The sequence below is a fragment of the Mastomys coucha genome, unplaced genomic scaffold (assembly GCF_008632895.1).
Source record: "Mastomys coucha isolate ucsf_1 unplaced genomic scaffold, UCSF_Mcou_1 pScaffold20, whole genome shotgun sequence".
Classification (NCBI taxonomy): domain Eukaryota; kingdom Metazoa; phylum Chordata; class Mammalia; order Rodentia; family Muridae; genus Mastomys; species Mastomys coucha.
Window position 1 is genome coordinate 88,262,273 of NW_022196903.1, and position 21,942 is coordinate 88,284,214.

General features: G+C 44.1%; 1 pseudogene; it reads left to right on the plus strand.

The window, feature by feature from the left end:
* LOC116099968 overlaps window positions 1–20,241 on the plus strand; it is a 149,933-nt pseudogene extending 129,692 nt beyond the window's left edge.
* Window positions 20,242–21,942: the final 1,701 nt, after the last annotated feature.

The following is a 21,942-nucleotide window of genomic DNA, read 5'->3' on the forward strand; positions in this document are numbered from 1 at the left end:
GACTGTGACTGTGGCTGTGACTGTGACTGTGGCTGTGGCGTAACTGTGACTGTGGCTGTGACTGTGACTGTGACTGTGGCTGTGGCTGTGGCTGTGGCATGGCTGTGACTGTGGCTGTGACTGTGGCTGTGACTGTGGCTGTGGCTGTGGCTGTGGCTGTGGCATGGCTGTGACTGTGGCTGTGACTGTGGCTGTGGCTGTGGCTGTGGCCAGCTTCTTGAGTTCCTGCCTTGACTTCTATAACATGCCGGGTTGTAACTGGGATTTGTAAGCCAAATAAACCCTTTCCTCCCCTAAGATGCCTTCTGTCAGGGTACTTGATCACAGCCACAGAAATAAAACTGTAAGACTGACTCTTCATCAATGCCAGCATCATAGTGATGGTCACAGGACTATTGTGGAAACAGATGAGAGACAGGGATAGCAATAAAATGAGGTTAGTTACCAATGGCATGCCTAGGGTAGAGGTCAGATTAAGGACCAGGATGAAGACTGAGTATCAGTGCCCATGTCAGATTAAAGATTAGATCAGATGTTTCCAGTCTACTTAATGAACTGGATCAGTGTAGGAGTGAGAATCAAATTCAGAGTAAGGAACAAAAGCAGAGCACCACAGACAGAGTGGAACACTGTGTCAGAATAAGTGTTGGGATATTATCTAGGCGTGGTTAGCTTAAGAGTCAGAGCTGGATTGACAGACAGTGTCAATGGAAATACAACTGCTTGAGGACAGGGCAAATAGAGACAGGCAGCCTGAGGCTCATCAAGAATAGGGGGGCTAGTTGGAAGTGACACATAGGGTAATTATTAAAGGAGGAAAGAGTGACAGTGAGGGTCAGATTCAGGGTCAGGGCCAACATGAATGTCAAGGTGAAAATCAGAGTCTACATCTAGCACAGGTCAGAGTTGGATGAAGATTGGACTGAGTCATGGCCAGGATGAGTACTAAAAAGAGGAAGAGGAGGACTCAGATCCAGAGCATTTCATAGTGAGGGTGAACGTACATCTAAGGTTTAATGGTGAGAGTCAAAGTCAAGGCGAGAGTCCAGGTGAAAGGTCAGATTCAGTGTCTTGATCAGTCCAACACTGAACATGCCTAGAACCTGATCTTGGCTATCCCTACATTCTGAAAACATCTCAGCCTTGACAGTGGCTGTGAAGCCGACCTTGATCCAGACTGACCCCCACTCTAGTTCTTGAACTTGACTCCCTGCATTACCTGAGCAGATCACTCGGATCCCCAGCATGGTGCTGACTGACCTTAGCCTTCTTTCTGAAACTTAACTGCCTACCAAGCTGGACTGGTACTTTCTCTCAAGTAAAGTCTGAATCTTACTGTATCCTCTCTCTGATCCTAAGTCTGTCCATGGCTGTTATGTGAATGGCCCTTATTTTGACTCTCATACTGACAGAGCTGACCTTCACTCTGAATCTGATCCTGAACTCAACTCTCAAGTTCAGTAACAATTACCCTCACATTTCCTGTCATATGCCTTGTCACTAATCCTTACCTTGACCCTCTCTTCACTCTAGCCTTGACCTTTATGAGCCTATCCCTTATTGTGGTACTTAATTTGACTCTCACACCTAACTTGCCTATCACTATCTTGACCTGATCATGAACATGATTCTCACCATTAACCACAACTCTGAACTTCTACTTTGACATGCCTCTGAGCCTTAACTGCATCCTTGTCTTTATGCTTACATTCGTCCTTCCTGTGACCCTTGTGGTGGCTTGAATGAGGCTATCCCCCATAGGCTCAGATGTTAGAACACTTGGTCCCCAGTTGGTGGCACTATGTGGGGTGGTTTGGGAGATGTGGTCTTGTGGGAGAAAGTATGTCACTGGAGGTGGGCTTTGAGAATTTAAAGGCTCTGTGTCACTTCCAGTTTCTTCTTTTCTCATTGTGTTTGGTTGAGGTTGGGAGCTCTCAACTTTCTGTTCGTGTCTGCCATGCTTCCTTGTCATGATCGACCCTTATCCTCCCTCAATCATAACACTAAACAAACTCTTTATTTTATAAGTTGTGAGCATGGCTTTGACAAAGCTCATCCAGGAGCTGATTTTCACCCTCCCTTTACTCTCATCCTTATCACGTCCCCAGCTGTGAACTAAGTCATACATTAACTCCTGCCTTACACTGATACTGAAGTGGACCTTCACCCTGCTTCTCCCTCTCTCCCTTTGAACGATATCCCTTATCTTCAACCCACTCCTCACTCCTCCAGACTCTAATCCTAACCCTCCTCCTGACCCTGAGACTGGCCTTTAGATTCATCTGAGCCATGACTCTTGCTTGACGTTAGTCACATCGTGACGTCCACTATGACTCTGACAGTGATCCTGATCTTCAACTTAACCCCATCACTGATCTTTATGCTAATACCGACCTTGACTCTGATCTTTACTCGCCCTCTCATGCTGACTCTTAACCTGGCCCTCTTCACCTGAACCCTGATACTAACGTCTTCACAGCAGCCAGTCCTCATCATGACTCTGAAGATCACACAGCCCCAAAGCCTCACACCAACTCCTGCCTTGACCTTCAGGCATACTCTTATGTGACCTAGACTATTATCTCGAAATTGAGTTCAAGCATGACGTCTTTACACGTACACATCTTAGTTTCATCACCATTTCTTTTCTTGTGACTTGAGATGAGAACTATACATATTTATCAACTCGCTCATATTTGATATACTTATTTTTAAATATGCTTTGATTCATGTTAGTATGGTCTAATACAATGGCTAAAAAAAAAAAAAAAAAAAAAAAAAAAAAAAAAGAACAAAAACAAAAAACAAAAAACAAAAAAAACCTTCCTTATTTGTTGCTATGGTAACAGAGTTAGGATGGCTTATAAATTAGACAGATAAAAACAAAAACCTTCACATGAGTCCAAACCAATTCAAGTACTGTGGAGAGGCCTCCTGGCATGACAGATGGAGCACAGATGTTCTGGGAACCACATACTGCCACTAGTCTTTCCTATCTTTTATTAAGCAGGTACTGGGCAGAATAGACTAGCTGGCAGCACAATACAGATAGTGGGGAAGGGCAAGTAGCAGAGCACACAGATTACAAGGACTTAGTTATGGTTCACAGCTTATGGCTCACTGCTGTGGACTCAAGAGCTGTTACAACCATCCCGGCAGGAGTGAAGACTCTCTAAGAGTCATTTGTGTCGCTTTGGCTATCCTATTTATGGAAATAATAGGCTCTAAGAAATTGAAATTTCCTCAGGAATCTCATGTTGGTTACGGCCAGCAAAGGAACTCATCTCTCAGGAAAAGATTTCACGCAGTTCTGAGTTGTTGGACCACCTTGCAGGACAGACCAGAGCCAGCACAATGACCAGCCATTAAACAGACCAGATCACACTTTGACGAGGATTGCTTAGTTATGTATACATCTTACCTTATATTTAAGTCTGAGCCTAAGGACCCTAAGGATGGTACAGGTTGTATGGCTAAGTGGATCTAGGATGTGCCGGCCTTGAGGTAGGTTACTGAATTTCCTTATTTGCTCCTCTTCCCAATGTGACACCGTGAATAAACTTCCTTCCTTTGCCTTTCACTGGTACTTGTCTGTTTAATTAGGTTCTTGGGAATGGGTGGCTGTGCCCAGCTTGTAAGGGGCTGGAGCCCAGATGCCACCTTTAATATCTCCCATATTACTACAGCTGTAGCCCTGGATTTTTGTGTCTTCTTCATTATAAAGAGTATAAATGCTGGCTCTCTCCATATCCATGTGTGTAGAGAATGGTAAAACGTACATTGGGTGTGCTCAACAAGAGCGAAGGCTATCAATGGTCAGTGTGCATCTATCATCTCTAACAGAGGAAGGCTAACAAGCGTTTACACTCAGAAGCTATTGGTTTTAGATATTTATTTATTTATTATGTGTATATGTTTTTATAGTGTATGTGGACACCACATATGTTTAGGCACCCATGGAGGCCAGAAGAGGTCATCAGATCCCCTAAAACTGAAGTTATAGAAGTTACTCAACTGATGTGAATACTGGGACTTGAACTCAGGTCCTCTGGAAAAAACAGCAAGAACTCTTAGCCACTGAATATAACTGTCCAGGAGCCATTTTTATAAAGGCTACTTTATAAATTGAAAGATTAAACTAACAAGCCACATAGCTATGCTTCTATAAAATTAAAGTGAGAGGGTCTTTGGAAAGCTCTTATTGGAAAAAAGTCTTCATTGAAAAATATCTGATAAGAAATGCCGCTGAAGTCAGGCGGTGGTGGCTCATGCCTTTAATCCCAGCACTTCGGAGGCAGAGGCAGGTTGATATCTGAGTTCGAGGTCAGCCTGGTCTACAGAGTGGGTTCCAGGACAGAGTTATACAGAGAAACCCTGTCTCAAAAAACCAAAAAAAAAAAAATGCCAATGAAATGAGGGAGTGGGGGTCATCCCACAGTCACAATTCTAACCCATAATTGTTCCTGTCTGAAAGAATTACAGGGATGGAAATGAAGAGGAGCCTGAGGAAAAGGTCCAGCTCAAGGGGAGGCCCCAAGGCCTGACACTGTCACTGAGGCTATGGAGCGCTCACACAAAGGGACCTAGCATGTCTGCACTCTGGAAGACCCAGCAAGCAGCTGAAAGAGTCAGAAGCAGATAGTTGCACCCAACCAATGGACAGAAGCAGCTGACCCCTGTTGTTGAGTTAGGGAAAGACTGAAAGAAGCTGAGGAGGAGGGCGACCCTGTAGGAGGACTAGCAGTCTCAATTAATCTGGACCCCTGATATCACTCAAACACTGGACCACCAAACAGGCGGCATACATCAGCTGATATGAGGCCACCAACACATGTACAGTAGAGGACTGCTGGGTCTGTGTTCATTCAGAGATGATGCACCTAACCCTCAAGAGACTGGAATCCCCAGGGAGTTTAGAGTTCAGGTGGTGTGGGAGGTGAGGACATCCACATGGAGACAGGGGGGTGGGGAGGAGGTATGGAATGTGGAGCAGTAGGAGGGTGGATGGGGGTGGAGATAATAAAATATGGAGTGTAAAATAAATAAATAAATAAATAAACAAATGCCAATGAACTAGCTTATAGCAAATGACAAAGAGTATAGAATATTGTCTGTATGTATTGCCTCAAAAAGCTAGTCTAGTGTGTGATTGCCAGTGAAGATAAAAGACTTTAACATTTCTACTTCATAAACAATCATTCTGCAGTTCAATAAAGTGGCCAATGGTCAGGGTGGATAAAATACAACTGACTGATACTAGGATCATATCTTCATTAAAATGTTTCATACATATGTGCATTTATACATACACACATACATGGATGCCTGGGCATGGACTCTGAGCCTTGCAAATGCGCATCACAGCACTCTACCCCTCAGCTACGTCCCCAGTCCAACCATATTTACTTCCTTCACTGAATTCCACTTTACTCCTTACCAGAGAAAAACACCCAGAAAAAAGGCAAAGTCAAGAAATTGATAATAAGAAAAAATGGCCATGTTATTAAAACCAGGAAATAAAATAAACCTAAGCACTTCCTGGATCAAGCAGACTCTGTCAACTTGCCAAGAGAGTTAACAATTTTAATCCTCCCTTACAACTAGCTGGCCTTGCCACGGTGGCTAACTTGGCTTGAAGCCCATCTTTCTAATAAATGAGCAACCTTTCTAATGCTACAACCCTTTAATTCAGTACCTCATGCTGGGCTGGCCCCCAACCATAAAATTACTTCATTACTACTTCATAATTCATTGCTCCTGTAATTTTGCTACTATTATGAATTGTAATATAAATATCTGATATGCAGAATATCTGATATGCGCGACCCTCAAAGGGGTCATGACCTCCAGGTTGAAAAGTGCTGCTTTAAACCCTGGAGAGGTCAAGGTTTGATTTCTGCACTCATGGATGATCAAAACTGAAGGAAGACAGGCCTATTACACGGTATTGGTGTCCACAGGTAACAAGAGAGTGAACACAGAATTGAACTCCTAGAGCAAAGCCATCAAATTGGGAAAGCTTGTGCTGCAGGGAAGGAAAGATTTCACTGGCTAACTTTACCCGAGCAAGGCATTCAAATGTCTCAGACTTGCTGCATTTGTATGACCCAAGACACTTCAACAGCAAGGATTCCTGTGCATCATGTCTGAATTGTCGTGATTTCACCTCATATGACCCTATACATCAACAGGACTACATTCTATCATCTTGTCTCAAAATAAATTTCCATTTTAGTATAAAGCCCTGGGTTCAATCAGCAGGGTCTCCCTGAGTAATGTATTTAAAAAAAAAAAAAAGGTACAGATCAGGGCTTGGTGTTGTGCATGTCTGCACTCCCACCACTTGGGAGGTGGAGGGAAGAGGATCAGAGTTTCAAGGCTAGCTTCAGCGACAACACAAGAAGGAGGCCAACTTAAAATTATAATACTACATCTCCAGGCCAAAGGTTTCTGGGTTTTTTTCTTCTTGTTTTTTTGAGACAGGGTTTCTCTGTGTAATAGGGTCCTGACTGTCCTGGACTTACTTTGTAGACCAGCCTGGCCTCGAACTTACAGAAATCTACCTGCCTCTGCTTCCCAAGTGCTGGGATTAAAAGTGTGCACCACCACACCTGGCAGTAAGGTTTCTGGTTTTAAAAGAACTTAGAAATCCAGGCATTGTGGCATACTGTGTATTATCAGTCCTTGCAAGTCAGATACAAGGAGATGAGGAATTTAAGCACATCTTTAACTATATAGTAAGTTTGATACCAGTCTGGGTGAATGAGACCCTGCCTTAATTACCACTCCCTGTCCCCCACAAATGTAAGTAAGTAGGGGCTGGAGAAATGGCTTAGTGGCTAAGGGCCTAAGTTTGTTTTATAATAAGCTCCTGAATCTCCTGGAATCTGACCTTCTGGCCTCTGTGGGCAACTGAACACACATACTCGTGCCTTAACACACAAACACACAGACACACAGACATATAAACACACACACACACACACACACATAATTACAAATAAACAAAAGCACTTAGAATAATTAAACCTCAGAAAAGAAGGCACTTCCGGTCCTGTTCAGTACTACACAGGGATCCTCTTTATGTGATCTATTCATGACCATATACAGCCATACAAGAACACAGCAGGAGTTCAGTAAATACTGGGCAAGGAATGGCTTTCTTTTACTAATTCTGACTAGTTGCTATTGGTAGCTGGTAGCATTTGTTCAGAAGCACGATGCTGTTTCAGTGATGGGTGAGCTTTGTGTCTGCCATGTGGACAGCATGACAGAGAGTAGGGTACTTAATGCATGTTAGCCATGGCTGTGTTAAACCACTTGCCTGTTAGCTAATAGTCCAGACAATGGTTGATCATGCAGAGGGAGGTTATAAAACGAGGACAAGGGTGAAGGGTATTGACTGCACGATGAAGGGGTTTGGGGCAGAAATGTGGATTTCAAAAAACAGATGTTGCTGCTTCCTCGTTTGGCTAAGAACACTGTCTTTGGGGGAAAGGGAAGAGCTCCAGGTTGCCTTATTTATTAGTTGTTTGTTCTATTGTGTTTTTCCAGAAATTAAAAGGTTAGGTTGTACCACGCCACCGTGTTTTAACTTTTCTCTAATTGAATGAAGCTAGTGATGTGGAGTGAAAAGGTTTTCATGTTTATCTGTTGAGACTGAACATGCACTGTGCTAATTTCACACTCCTTGAGCACACATTACCCTTGAATGAGAAAGGAGGAACCACTGTTGAGGCTCACAGATAAAGACATAATTTTAAGAAACAAAGAAGCGGATTTAAAATGTCTCATCCCCAGAGTCTTGTAAGTTCTTCTACTTAGGAAGTAGATGTACTCACAGGTCTAGCTATTGTTCCCAAATTAGATTGCTGCAAGGCTTTGGTTGGCACTGCAGTGGGGTACTTGTACATGGTGTTAAGAGACTGGAGAGAATTTCATGGGTGGATGGAGACATTTGACAGCATAAATGCAAGGGTCTAATACCTACATCCACTCAAGATTATATAATTCATGTCAGCTGCATACGAAACAGGGTTAAGTCACACTTGGAATGGAGGATACTTTCTAGCTTGGATGGAAGACAGTTGAGTTTTCTATCATGTGATTGTATGTGGAGACAACTGCTTTGACCCTATGTTAGAATCATTCCTTCATTCATTTAATAAATATTCAGTTAGACCTACCGAGGTTACTCATTTGTAAGGAGTCTGTTCCATTTGTGTTTCATCTGTGCAAGAACTTCAGACAAGGACTGCGATACAGGTAGCTTGGGGAAAGGAAATGCCTTAAAGCACGAATAAGCCAGTAGAAAACCATGAGACAGGGGCCAGAGCGGGTGGGGCCCGAGAGAGTGGGGTCAGCAGAGGTCCCAAGTTCAATTCCCAACAGCCACACACATGATAGCTCACGGCTATCTGTACAACCATAAATAAATAAAATAAATCTTAAAAAAAAAAAAAAAAAAAAAAAAAAAAAAAAAAAAAAAAAAAAAAAAAAAAAAAAAAGAAAGATGAGACAGGAAATGGGGGGGGGAAGGGAGGTCATGTGGTGGTTTGAATATGTTTGGCCAGGAAGTGGTACTTTTTGGAGGTGTGGCCTTGTTAGAATAGGTGTGTCACTGTGGGGTTGGGCAATAAGACCCTCATCCTAGTTGCCTGGAAGCCAGTATTCTGCTAGCAGCCTTCCCGTGAAGATATAGAACTCTCAGCTCTTCCTCAACCATACCTGTCTGGATGCTGCCATGTTCCTGCCTTGATGACAATGAACTGAACCTCTGAACCTCTAAGCCAGCCCCAATTAAATGTTGTTTTTATAAGAGTTGCCTTGGTCATGGTGTCTGTTCATAGCAGTAAAACCTTAACTAAGACAGGTGATAAGTTATACATAACCAAGCAGATGAGTACTACAAGCAACTAGGTCTCAATAGTCATGATTATCTCTGAGAAGCTGTCTGGAACTTACATAAGATCCCCCATGGCAGTGAAGTCTGGAGCCCCTCTGCACCCACATACTTGATTGTGTCCACAGAGAGGCAAGAGGATGGATGGCATCAACTTCTGAGGAAGAACACTGTTAGTTCGCCATGACTTTTTGCCTTTGCTGTAGGTGAACTCAGGTGAGCCAGGAGATTATCAGGTGCAACATGATCAGCGGCTTTTATAAACTCCTTCCTTTCTGGAACTAACAAACTTCAGAGGGAGGGAAATGCACAGTTGCCATGGAGATCACTTAATGCTGAACCTCAAAGAGACTGCCACTTACATTGACTGCAAATGTCATTTCCTTAGCATTTCCTGGACCTGTGCAGTGAAGAAGGCATAAAGTTTATAGTATAAACCATTATACTATTATACAGTATATAATAGTCTAAACCATTCACATAGTCATCATTGGTATAGTAGACATCCCTTGCACAATGAAGAACCTGCAAGACTTTGTCCACTCCCTGTCTTATAAGAAAATCTACCAATGAAGAGTATTGTTCTTGATATTACTGTAGAAAGATAAAGAAATTTCAGAACAAAGCAAGCACAAGGCTGTTGTTAGTTTTTGTCAGGTTGCCAGTATGTAGAATCACCTAAAGAGTAGAGCCTTAAACAAGAAACTGTCTAGATCTCATTGGACCATAGGGAATTGTCTTCATTGTTAATTGATGTAGGAAGACCTGGCCCATTGTTCATTGTGAGCACCACCATTCCCTAGGTGTGTGTATGGGGGTGGGGGGCGTTGTCCTGAACTATAAACCTAGAATCTAGGTGAGAACAAGAAAGGAAGGATCTGTGCTCTTTCTCTCCCTCTCGCTCTCCCTCTCCCTCTCCCCCATCTCTCTGTCCTCTCTCTCCCCCTCTCTCCTTTCTCTCTCTCCCCCTCTCTCCTTTCTCTCTCTCCCCCTCTCTCTCTGCTCTCTCTCTCTCTGCTCCCTCTCTCTCCCTTTCCCCCCTCCCTCTCCCTCTCCCTCTCCCTCTCTCTCTCTCTCTCTCTCTCTCTCTCTCTCTCTCTCTCTCTCTCTCTCTCTCTCTCTGCTCTGCTCTTGGCTGTGGACGCGATGTTTTAAGTTCCTGCCTTAATTTCCCTGCAATAATGGACTGTAACCTGAAACTGTAAGCTAAATAAACTCTTGAGAGGACCTTGGCTTGATCTCTCTCCAGCACTGCGCAAGCCTGGCCTGGTATGCTGATAACCTGTAATTCTAGCACTAGGGAGGCCGAGACAGGAGAATGAGAAATTCAAGGTCATACTCAGCTATAGGAAAATCAGAAAATTCAACTCAGCCCAGGATATATGAGACAACACCTCAACAATTATTTTGGGAAATAACACCAGGAAATTGAACAAAATTAAAATTGAGCAAGGGGAACAGGATTGTTCATGGAGATGACACATGGCCCTTCATGTAGTAACATGTCCCCTTGTAACTATCTGGGGAAGTGACGGCCATTTCATATAACAGCAGCACTGAGCTTATGGCAAAACAAAGGTATTCATTCACTTTAAAGAGCCGTTCTTGGAAGCAGGCTCACCTGGGGATGGATGCAGACGATGGATATTCAGTCTGTAACATTAAGCCTAATGTGTTCATTTAGAGTGCATGCTGGTGGCTGGGAAGAATAAAAGGTTGCACTCTTTGGTATAGAGGCCTGCTGTTTGCTTGACAGAAGGTAATAAATAAAAAGCCTGCACTGCCCCACAGCACTTTGGAAGGTTCAATATGAAGAAGGTAAAAAATGGCCAACTGAGCATGCGACAGTCACGTAATGGTGAGGGAGCCAGGGAGTAGAAATTCAAAGTGAGGTCCATCATTCTTTAAAACTTCTCCTTAGTGGGGGATTACTTGTGGTTCTGAGCACTTAATAGAGCCCTTGGCCAATATTACTGCAGCCTTCTCTCCTGACTTCAGAAACACAACAACTTTGGAGGGTGGGAGAGAGCTTAGATTATTAATTGATTAAACACATGTCAGTTTTTATCTTCTCTCTCTTCCCCGGCCCCCTCTCTTTGACATAGGTCTTATGTAGACTAGGTTGATCTCCAACTAGCTATGTAACTGATAATGACCTTGGACTTCTGACCCCTGTGCTGGGGTTATAGACTATCACAGCCAGTTTAGGCGATATGCTTCATGCATGCTAGGCAAGCGCTCTCGTTAACTGAGTTTTGTTGATGAAAGAAACAGCTCTCACCTCAAAGGGGTAAGAGACAATTTACGCTGGAACCAAATGAGTGGCCAGGGTCTGAGAACGAAACTTCAGTTTATCCTAAATTCCAGTCTTCCAATGTGATAACAGTGTGATGATGTTTTTGTAGTAACAAGACAAACAAAGTCATAATTTAAGGTACATAAAACGTATATCAGGTTGGTCAGTTGAAGAGAAATCTCTGCCCTGGGCCTCCAATGGTATCTGGTAACATTTTTAGCCTTTTGGTTGTTGGTCACTAGGGTGTTTTTTAAACATTCCACAGGATTTATCCAATGGCCACAAAGATGTTAGATCTTATATTAAGGAGGGCAATAAATGTCAATTAGGGGCTCCTAAGAATTGGCTCAGGATAACTGGCTCTGGACTTGTAACATTCCAACCTCTTCACAATCAATAGTGGAGTTCTAATCAATTAAATGGTCTTGCAAATGGCTCAGTCTAATGTGCGGTTCCTTCTCCTGGCTTCACATCTCCAGCTCCAAGCCAAGCTTTTTTGGTGAGACATGCTTTATTTTGAGATTAAATACATTAAGAGTGTTGCACTTTCTTCAAAGAAAAAGCATATCTATACTGTAATAAAATACATATAATATAAAAATTGCCATGGAGGGATGGAGGGAGCTGGGGTTGTAGCTCACTGGTAGAGCCCTTATCTAATGTGCATGAGGCCCTTTGGTGTGAACCTCTGCACCACCAAAGGGGTTGGGGCTGAGGACATATTTAGCTTACAGTTAAGTAGAATGGGGTACATTCCATTCTTATGGAAGCATCCTAAACCATCTCATTCAGCTGCTCCTTAAATAATGGAAGTGTGTTTCCCCTCTCCTAGGCCCTGGCAATCGCCAGTCTATTTCTATCTTTATGGAATTTACATTTCTGTGTACCTTACATGTGTGGATCTTATCTGTCCTTTCTAAGCCCTAGCCATTTCACAGAGCACAGTTTCTTCAAGCTTCGCCCATGTTACAGCATGTGCGAGATTAAGGCTGAGTAACATCCCATGGTGTGTGTAAATGTATACAAACTTTTGCGTTTTAGGGAAGCCGTCTCTGAAGTGTGGGTCAGTGTTCTTCTTTGCTTTCTGCTGCAGTCACAAAACACTAGCCAAAACCAATCTGGGGGAGGAAGTGTTTTTTTCTGTCTGACAGGATACAGTCTGCCATAAAGGCAGGCAAGGGCAGGAACTCAAGGAGGGGCAGAGGTCTAACCCTAGAGGAGTACTGATGTTGTGCCAGGAACTGTTCGTGAATCCCAAAAAGACCATCAAGGAGCCTAACCCAATTTAATTACATTAGGGTCTCTATTCAAGCTGGAGCTTGGGCCACATTACCATCTCTGACAGGAGGGGACACCCCAGCCCACTTTTAGGCAAGCATTTATAGAGGCAATAAGGAGGTATCTAGCCTGGTACACATCTGATTTGGGGGGCATTATATTATGGCCTTTAACATAATTGGCTGGTCCTGAGAACCAACCCATAAACGTAACTTCTGCTTTCCTCCTGATTGGTGGTTGTTAGGAAGTGAAGTGCCAGGGTAGGCTTGTAACCTGGAGGTGCAGGTTTGTTGGAAAATAACCTGGAAACTGGTGCTAGGTACCTACCTGCCTGTTAGTTTACTTGAGTTCAATCTTAGGTCAGGTTTTCTAAGATAGAGTTTGAACCCAAAAGTTTTGGTCTCTTACTGCTTACTGGCATCTTCCAGCAGAGGTGCCCTCTTACCCTCTTACCAGATGACCCTACCTTGTGCCAAGCTGACCAGCACAAGCAGAGAGACCTGGTGGTCGTCTTTCTTTTCCCTTTTCCTGTCTCTGTCCTTTCCAGCCTTCTTCCCTTCTCCTCCTCCCTTTTCTGCCTTGAGTAGGAGATTGGGATTTGACTATGCAATATTATCATTGGGCATCTTAAGGAATAAACAAAATAGCTTTCTTAGGTTTACACTAAAACTGGTAAGAATTAATTATTTCTCATCAGCCCGGACTCTCCACGTAGGTGTATTTATGAGCAGATGAATCAAAACCTGAATATTGTTACCCCCAAACTTCATGATCTTCATTAAGTGCGTTCTTCTTGGTATTGCGCATTCTAAGTTTTCACAGATGCACAATCATCACATATCATCATCATAGCCATACAGTACTCTCACTGCCCAGTGAATCCTGCATGCTCGGGCTGCTCATCTCTCTTTCCCCCAGAATCTGATAACACTGATGTCACCCCTTCCAGGTAAGCACTCTCCCCTGAGCTGTCCCCTCGGCCCCACTAACGCTTTTCATCGCCTCCCTAGAGCTGTCTTCTCCTTCATGTCTGCTATGTATTCTTTCAGATTAGCTAGTTCTGCTGAGTAAGAAGCACGTTCAAAAAGGACCAAATCTCGTCTCTTCTTCAACAACGTTCTGAGAAGGAACTCAGGGTCAGTCCCCACCTGACAAATGTCACTTAATCTGGGTGTGGAGAGAGAAGGATCAAGACCTTAGGCTACTTAGCAAGTGTCTAGCTAGGCTGTTACCTAGTAAATATCCCTCCTCTCCCTGTCCTCCCGCCCCCTCCCCCTCTCCTCCTTCTCCTTCCTCTCCCCACTTTTCCCCTCTCTTCCCTTCCCCTCCTTCCCTCCCCCTCCCTTCCCTCCCCCTCCCCTGCTCCCTTTTCCATGATTCTTCTCTCTCAAAAGTTAAACAAGAAGCAGACTTCTTAATCTACCCAACTTCAAGCAGAGTGTAACCATGATTTAAAAAATGAGAAAGTAAGTAGTAGGTAGGGCTGGAGAGATGGCTTAGCTGACAAAAGCACCTCCTTGTACAAGATGACTTTGGTCCCCAGTGCAGGCATCAAGCTGACTGTAACTTTCTGTAACTCTAGATCCAGGGCATGTGTTGTCTTCTTCTGACCTTGAGAGCACTGATACACATGGGTACATATAGATCCATGAACACACACACGTGCGCGCACACACACACACACACACACACACACACACACACACACACGCACACGCACACGCACACGCGCACACACGCACACGCACACACACGCGTGCACGATTAAATTGTAAAGAAAAACTTCAAGTGGGGGGCCAGCGAGGTGGCACTTCAGGTAAAGGGGCTTGCCACCAAGACTGATGACTAAGGTTAATCCTTCCTACCCATACAGTGGAAGGAGAGACTCACTCCCAGTTTGTCTTCTTGACCTTCACAGAACACTATAGCAGAAGAGAGGACATATACCTGCACATACATAGTAAATAAGTATAATAAAAAGTTTAAAATAAGTTGAAAAAGCAAGAGGGTTATACAGAAAATTATCATTAGAGAAATAATCAGTGATTAGCAATTCTGATAGAATAAATTAATTTGAAAAAATAAAAGTTCTTATCTGTGCTTAGCTAGAAAAGTATAGGTCTTTAGCAAACATTTTTATTTATGTTTGTTTAAGTGATTGAACCATGTTTGTGGTTTTTTGTTTCTTCTTTTTTTAAATAACATTTAGTTATTTAGTGTGAGTGTAGGGGTGTCCACGTGTATGAGCATGTATATGCTTGCAAGCATTCTTGTGTGTGTGTGTGTGTGTTTGTTGTGATATTAATGTGGAAATCAGGGACAACTGTCAGGAATTGGTTCTCTCCTTCCACAGTACAGGGTCTAAGGCTCAAACTCAGGGTTTTCAGGTGTAGTAGCACTGTGTTTGTTTGCTGTACACTTCCTAGCCCACACTCTAAACAAGGAAACTCATTTCCTTGTCTGTTTTTGATATAAGGTATAGTCCAGGCTTGCCTCAAATTTACCATGGAACTGAGAATGGTCTTGAGCTCTTAAAAAGCAAAATACAATTTTTAAGTTATTCACTGAGGACTTCATACATGTACACAATGTATTTTAATCATATCCACCCACTACTCCTTGCTCCTACGGTCCCTGGACATATTCCCTCAACATGTCCCTCTCCTACCTTCATCTTTTAAAAAAGTTTATAACCCAGTGAATCCAGTTAGTGCTTACCATATGTTCATGGTGTGAGGTTATCCATTGGAGCATAAGCAACCCATCAATGGCCACGTCCCAGAGAAAACTGACTGCTCTCCTCCAGCATCCATTAAATGCCTCATAGAACCCTCTCCATCCATGCTGGAATTCTGGCTTGTTTGATCTTGTAATCACAGCTGCTGTAAGTTCCATGAGGCAATAGTCACACCATGTCCCAAAGACAGCACCTCATAGCCCTCCTCTCTGTCCTCCAGTTCTTTCTGTCCCCCTTTCTACAATGTTCCCCGAGCCTTGGGGCTATGGGGTTGATATAAACATCTAATTTAGGGCTGAGCAGCACAGGAACTTATTTTTAGTGCTTTGACCAGTTATGGATCTCTGTGTTAACTGCAGGCCACTGCAAAAACCAGCCTTCCTGATCCAGACGAAGAGCAACACAAATCTATAGGCACAAACATAAATGTTTGGCAGACATTTTGGCAACATGACTGAAGATGCCCTTGGACTTTTAATCCTCTTGCCTCCATACCCTATGTGCTGGGATTATAAGTGTGTGTCAGCATGCTGGGCTTCTCCTTATTTCTGGAGAAGAAAATCAGCCCATGTTGCCCTTGACTGCCAGACCAAAACTGAGAAAAATCATTGGATACCATTATCTGTGTCAGGCAAGTGTCACAAGGTGACTTACAATTATTTACTGGCACTTCAGTGGTGGGGAGCAATTACAGAAGAGGCATTCATTTGTCATAGATCATTGTGACAGGACCATGGACCTGATGCATAGTAAATGCACAAAGCTTAAGGCTTTAGGATAATTCCCACACCTCACAAAATGAAGGTCTTTGTCAGAGATGGTGACAATTAGCCAAACAACATTCCATCATGATTATTTTTATATATCTTGAAAACTGAGCCACAGGTTCATGAAACAAAAATCCAATTATGGAAGATAATTGAGTCACTCTTTGGAAAGTGTAGGTAGGTGTCTTTCAGCTTGTTCACAGAGCAGGTTGAGGGATTAAGCAATATCTTGTGAGTAGATGTCAGCACAATACAGGGTATCAACAAGGGCATATAAATGATGGTGGTTGCAGCACTAATGAGTGTTTATTTGTGATGTCCTGAAGCTGAAAACAGATGCACTACTCAGAGATTTGCAGGTCTCATCAACCTGCACACAGATTCTTTCCTCTGCACTTTGATCACACCTATTGGGGCTGTGGCAAGCCTGGTCAACTCAGATGGGACTGCCCCTCAGCTAGGCCGAAGACCAGATGTCCTTGTTGTAACTAAGGTTTCCACTGGGCTAGTGACTGCTGTTCTCAAAAGCAAGAACATAATTTAAACTCCAATCCCTTGAGTTCTACACTACATCCAAGACAACCTCTGCTGCCCTGTATTCATGCCCATACGTCACTCACTCCTTTTAAGTGTGCCTGCCAAAAATGTGGGATGTCATCTCAGGGATTTGGTTACAAAATATGGTAGCTTTGTTTTTTCATGCTGAGGATTTTGTCCAGGGTTCACGCATTGTAAGCGCACGTGCCATCGATGGAGCTATACCCCAGAGCAAACTGTGACTTCTTTCTTGGGTGCTTATGTCCTTTCTTGATCACTTCCTCTGATGGAAGCCAGGTGCTGCATGGCAGGTCACAAGTTATATGTGTGAATTTGAGTTCAGAGGACCCTCACTGGTATTTTAAGGTTCTTGTGCACTAGAACAAAAAATTGGACCAGAGATACGGATAGTGACAGAAACCGAGACATTTTATTAAGTGAGTTCTTCCCAGAGTTAAGGGACTAGGGAGTCAGACAAATCTCTAGAATGTGGACTGTGCTGGTGAGGAGGAAGTCCTAAGTGCGTGAAAATTTGAGGGAATGCATGTTGTTGACATGAGCTGGCCTTGTCAAGGATGCTAGCCTCAGACCCATGGGAAATTGCTTAATCCCACTGTGATAGTCTTCATTGTCAACTGGACTACATCTGGAATTAACTAAAACCCAAACAGCTGGGCATACCTGTGAAGGACATTTTTTTTCTTAATGAAATCATTTGAAGTGGGAAAGACTCACTTTTAATCTGGATATTTTGAGGCGGGGAGACACACCTTTAATACAGATCTTTAGAAACAAGAAGATACATCTTTAACCAATAACTTTTGACATGGAAAGATCCATCTTTAATCTGGGTCTCATCTTCCGCTAGTGGCCTATATAAAGGACATGGAAAAGGTCAGCTTACTTTCTTTGCCTGCTTGTTCTGGCTCTCACTGGTAAGTCCATTCCACTACTGGCATTAGAGCCTACTTCTTGGGAATTTCAGTGTATCCTGAAGACTGGCTGAGTCCATCCAGCCTCGTGGACTATGTAGCTATTGTGTTCTTGGACTTCCTGTTGGTAGACAGTCATTGTTGGATTAGCTGGACCAGAGACTGTAAAACATTCTAATAAATTATCATCTGTCTGCCTGTCAGTCTGTCTATGTTATCTATTCATCTATCATGTATTTTTCTGCCATGGACTGGGGTTTCTTGCAGGGTCCCTTGTTCTGCGGGACGATGGGTTCTGGCCAGGTGTGCACGGGATTTGGCTTTTTGACAAACAGACTCAACACGAGTGGTGTAAGGTCTGAGTGTATTTCTCAAAAATGACATGAGGCTTTTACAATCGTTGTAAAAGAGAAAAATGATAAATCTGGCAGCTCAGTAGTCGAGGTACATCTGAGGCCACCTAAAACACACTAGGTCTCCCCCGGGCCCAAGCACTCTGGGCCCGGGGGGGGGGGGGCTACGAACTTCTACCTACGCTCTGGTTCTAGTCTGAGTGCGAACTAGTCTGAATGTTGAATGCAGACTGCTGAATCTAGAATGCTGAATGCTGTAGACTGTCTCTCACACACACACTCTCAGATTACGGTCCCACCCATCCTAGGTAAAAGGCCCACTATGTTAATCTTTTGGGGAAGTAGAGACCTGTCTCTTGCTAATTCCTAGGACTGGTTCAGCTATAGTACATGACTGAGAATGAGGATTTTACTTGACCTTGTCCTGGGATAAGTCTCTCATTCTGTGAGCTTCAGTACCCTACCCACAATGCTGGAGGCAATTAGTTTGGATGGCTTAACATTCCAAGCCAGGGTTTGCCTAGGACATTGGAACATTGGTGAAGGTCAGAGAGCAATGTCCGAATTTTCTTTTTCTAGCTGTTAAGAAATGATATCTTGGTGAGCCCCTAGCACACAAGTATGAGGACATATCTGGGCTACCTCTGAGTTTGGGGTGCCAGGCGACAATGCGGAGGCAGGAGACTGACTTTCCTTGAAGTTTACACCTCAAATACCGCCGTCACACAAAGTGTGCGTGGCATTTTTCTGTCTTCTATAATTTATATGTAATATATAATTCTATAACATACAGAACACACACACATATTTTATAACTTCTGTTTTTGTAGAGAACCCTGACTAATTCACATCCCTCGAGGTGTGAGGCTCAGGGAAAGGCAAAACCTTCCTATGGTCCATGTGAGGATGTTGTTAGTGTTGAGGCCTGCACCCCCACCCCTGCAGCCTAGTTATAGCCACTTTGTCCTATGCCTGCCAGCTATTTCATATTGTTGCTGTAAAATGCCTGCCAGACTTTGACACAGAAAAGTAACTTGATTCACAGCAAGGTAATGCTCATCACATATCCTGTTATGTTCTGTATGTTCTGAGGTTTGTTAATCTTAAGAAATTTCACAAAACCTTATGTAGGACCCATCAAATTAAAGGTCAATATGAACTAATATGTCTAAAATGGCTTGAGTCAGAGCTGACCACTGGGCAGCACTTCTTGCTCCCAAGTATAAGCTCATTGTGGGTTTTACCATTTTAGCCCTTAAATGCTGACAGGGAAAGATGTTTGTTATTGTCTTCAGTCCCCGAATTCTGTGCTAAGGTCCTGATCAATCAGTATTAGGGTGTGCATTCAATAAACCACCCTGGTCTGATTGAGATTGGTGTTTGTGTGGTTTGTGGGGGTGATTCTTGGATCCTAACAGTTAGTGTGTGTAGAAACTGTTCACCGTAGCTTTCTCCCTCAGGATATTTATGGTCTGAAGAATGTCTCATCTACAAAAACAACTCCTACTTAAATTAGTTAAACTTGTCTCCTTGATTCAGCTAAATGCAATAACCCCAGCTCCCTATCCAACTGTATGCAATAAACACTCTGAGCTTCTGGGGTACTGGGTTTTCTCCATCAAAGAACCCACTCCACCTGATCCCAGCTTTTCTGGGTATATTTGTGCTTGTCTTTTCTTCATTCCCTGCACACCTGAGTCAGATCCATCCTTGGGGTCATGCTGGACATGACAGCAGACAGACAAGGACAATGGGTCTACAGCAGTTTCTAGGTTTCCTCAGCTGTAGGAGGAAGTGGTGGCTACCTCTATGTAAACTGGAGGCTGGGGTTGGGGGGTGGGTGTAGGTTTGGGCAGCGAGTAGTTCAGGGCACAGGCAGCATCTGGTGCTCAAAATGGTTGATGGATTACTCCATTGTCCTCATTTTCCTTTCCTGGAGGCTCCGTTTTGCCTGTTGCTGCAAGGCCTGTGTTCGAGGTTTGACCTGATCTGCTCTTCATCTTCTCATGTTCTGCTGCTGCTGCTGCTGCTGCTGTTGAGCCTCCTTTGGTTGCTTCTTCAGTGAGTTGGCCTGTTAGTGTTGTTGTTGTTGTTGTTGTTGGTGGTGGTGGTGGTGGTGGTGGTGGTGGTGGTCGGATGAAGGTGAACATGCAGACTTGATTTCTGTCTTCTTTGTCTCTTTTGTCTGTTTGTCCTGGTGACAGTTGTACTTTTACTTTTGGTCTCCGTGAGAGGGTGAGAGTGCGGACATCTTTTCTGTCTTCTTTGTATTTGTCTGCTCATTTTCTCTTTTGGTTTAGATTCATCCTGGTATCTGACATAGGGGCTGCTCTCGCAGGCAGTGGTACCAGGGATCAGCTCCTGAATGCCTTCTCCATCCCGGGGACACTGTGCAGGGACAGGGCCTTTGAGCTACACCTGAGGGAGTCCCCTGCTTAGTACGTGATTTTGGTCACCTTCTCTGTATATTTGTCATATTGGTTCTGAAAGGCTGGAGAATTTTAGAATTTAAAATGAGGGCATTTAATACAAATGTATGGTGTATAACCTTTACCTAAAAGGACTTGAAGGGCCACTGTAGCCAGCCAGAAATATAAAATAGCCAGTTCTAGGAACTGAGAGCCTCAGGGCTCTGGTTCCCGATACCTGCCCCTCCTGACTGATCTGCGATGAGGGTGGAACTAGGAATGGGTTTCTTCCTCAGAGGAATAAGAAACACTGCCAGGATCAGACTAATATTCACCTTTCCATTACTGACCCTGTCCCACTTTCTCTGGGCAAACAGGTTGATTTTAGCAATGAGGATGAGGGCACCTCTGCTCCAGTCCTCTGGCTATCAGGGTCCAAGCTGCCCTCTAGCCCTGCTGTCCCAGGACCCTCACTCACTAGCTCTTCTGCTACTGTCCCATCAGAGGTACCCTCAGCTTACCCTAGGAATGAGACTCTCCACCCTGTGGATTGCATTCCTAGAATGAGTGTGTTCCCCTCCCTAACTGAATACCTTGGGTCAGGTCCCTCTGAAAGTTTCCACTGTTTATGTTGTTTCCTTGGTAACTCTCTCCCTGCCCCCAACTTCTGGGTTAAATACTCCACACTTCTTGTGTTCAGCGTCGAACTCTGGCCAGCATGGTCACGAGATCGACCCCGGCGTCGAACTCTGGCCAGCAAGGTCATGAGATTGACCCAGTACCGGCCTATCCCCAATAAACCTCATGTGATTGCAGCAAGTTCGGTCTCTCGTGAGTCATTGGGTGGTCGCGTCATCCCGAGACTTGAGTAAGGATCTCCCCAGTTCTGGGGGTCTTTCAGTTCATTGTTTGTTTCCTTTGTGCTTGTCTCATGGGTTCCCTCTCCTCTACCATCAAGGAACCCCAGATTAGGGTGCTGCAAACTCTTCTGGTTACTCGTGGTCTCAAGGTTAAGACTCATGACCTGGACCAATTTTGGGAGGAGGCTGCTATTTTGGCCCCCTGGATATCCCTGGAGAACATGTGGGACCCTGACCTCTGGATGTGTGTTCTCTTCCTTGCCCCAAAGCACGATGTCTGGGATTATCCCTCCCTTGTTCTTTGTCCCCATCCTCCTTGCAGTCATTGCCAGTCTTAAGAATTCTTCCTCAGAGGAATAACAAACACTGCCAGGATCAGACTAATATTCACCTTTCCATTACTGACCCTGTCCCACTTTCTCTGGGCAAACAGGTTGATTTTAGCAATGAGGATGAGGGCACCTCTGCTCCAGTCCTCTGGCTATCAGGGTCCAAGCTGCCCTCTAGCCCTGCTGTCCCAGGACCCTCACTCACTAGCTCTTCTGCTACTGTCCCATCAGAGGTACCCTCAGCTTACCCTTGTCCTGATTTAAGGGGACTTTGCCTTTGGTCACTCCTTCAGTGATTGCTCCTGCAATGCCTGTCTCTTGTGCCTGCCTCTCTCCTGGGGGCCTTATTCTCCCAAGTACATAGTGAGGCTTTCCATGTCAATCTTAGCCTTGATGTGGAGAGGAGACCCTGGATTCCCACTCCTCTAGAAGACTTGGCACTAATCAGAACAGCCGCCAATGATTCTTGGCCCAGATTCCCCTTATTTTGAGCAAGTACTGAAGCAATGGGCCATGTGCCTCCAGACATTTTACCATTGGTAT